Here is a 1,890-nt window from a genome sequence, read left to right on the forward strand (position 1 = left end):
TTTTTTTTTTTCATGGTCTTTCCTGGCTTTGGTATTAGGATATACTGGCTTCATAGAGTGAGTTAGGAAGGATTCCCTCTTTCTCAATGTTTTGGAATAGTTTCAGTAGTATTGATTGTAACTCTTATTTGAATATCCGGTAAAATTCAGCTATAAATCCATCTGGCCCTAGGCCCTTTTTTGGTTGGCAATTTTTAAATTATGTTTCAATCTCACTGTTATTGTTCTGTTCAGGATTTCTATTTCTTCCTGATTCAAGCTAGAAGGGTTGTATGTTTCCAGGAATTTATCAATTTCGTGTAGATTTTCTAGTTCGTATACATAGATGTATTCACAGTAGTCTCAAATGACCTTTTATATTTCTGTGGTGTTGGTGTTAATGTCTCCATTTTCATTGCTAATTGTACTTATTTGAATCTTCTTACCTTGGTTAGTCCAGCTAATCATCCAGCTATTTTGTTTGTCTTTTCAAAGACCAACTTTTTGTTTCATTGGTCGTTTGGGTATTTTTGTTTGTTTTGTTTCTATTTTATTTACTTCTGCTCTGATCTTTGTCATTTCTTTTCTTCTGCTAGCTTTGGGTTTGGTTTGTTCTTATTTCTCCAGTTCCTTAAAGTGTTGATGTTAGGTTGTCAATTTGTGATCTTTCAGACTATTTGATTTAGCACTATAAACTTTCCTCTTACCACTGCTTTTGCTGTATGCCAGAGGTTTTGATAATTTGTGACATTGTTATCATTCATTTCAAAGAATTTTTAAATTCCCATCTTGATTTCATTGTTAATCCTAAAACCATTCAGGAGCAGACTGTTTAATTTTCATGTACTTGTATAGTTCTGAGGTTTCCTTTTGGAATTGATTTCTAGTTTTATTCCATCATGGTGTGAGAAGATACTTGATATTATTTTGATTTTAAAAAGCTCATTGACAATTGTTTTGTGGTCTATCATTTGGTCTATCTTGGAGAACGTTGCTTGCGCCAATCAGAAGAATGTATATTCTGCAGTTCTTGGGTAGAATGTTTTGTAAATATGTGTTAGGTCCATTTATTCTAGAGTGCAGTTTAAATCCAGTCTTTCTTTGTTGATTTTTCTGCTTGATCATCTGTTTAGTGCTGTCATTGAAGTGTTAAAGTCTGCCACTATTATTGTATTGTTATCTCTTTTCTTAGATCTAGTAGCAATTGTCTTAAGAATCTGGAAGCTACAGAGTTAGGTGCATATATATTTAGGATTATATTATCTTCTGGTGGGATTATTTTATTATTATATAATGACCTTCTTCATCTTAAAAAAAATTTTTTTAACTGTTGTTGCTTTAAAGTCTCTTTCATCTACATAAGAATAGCTACTATATGGTTTGGCTGTGTCCCCACTCAAACTCTCATCTTGAATTGTAATCCCCATAATCCCCATAATCTCCACATGTCAAGGGAGAGATCAAGTGGGGTAAGTGAATCATGGGGGCGATTTCCTCCATGTTGTTCTAATGATAATAAGTTCTCACAAGATCTGATGGTTTTATATAAGTGTTTTTTAAGTTCCTCCTTTGGTCATTCTCTCTCCTGCTGCCTTGTGAAGAAGGTTCCTGCCTCCTCTTCCCTTTCTGCCATGATTGTAAGTTTCCTGAGGCCTTCCCAACCATGTGAAACTGTGAGTCAATTAACCCTATTTCCTTTATAAATTACCCAGCTTCAGGACGTTCTTTATAGCTGTGTGAGAATAGACTAATACAGCTACTGTTGCTCACTTTTGGTTTTCATTTGCATGAAATATATTTTTCCATCACTTTACCTTGAGTCTATAAGAATCCTTCCATATTACATGTGTCTGTTGAAGACAGTAGGTATTTAGTTTGTGATTTTTTTTAAATCTATCTTGCTATTCAGTA

This window comes from Cebus imitator, unplaced genomic scaffold (genome assembly GCF_001604975.1).
Source record: "Cebus imitator isolate Cc_AM_T3 unplaced genomic scaffold, Cebus_imitator-1.0 Scaffold78, whole genome shotgun sequence".
NCBI classification, from domain to species: Eukaryota; Metazoa; Chordata; class Mammalia; order Primates; family Cebidae; genus Cebus; species Cebus imitator.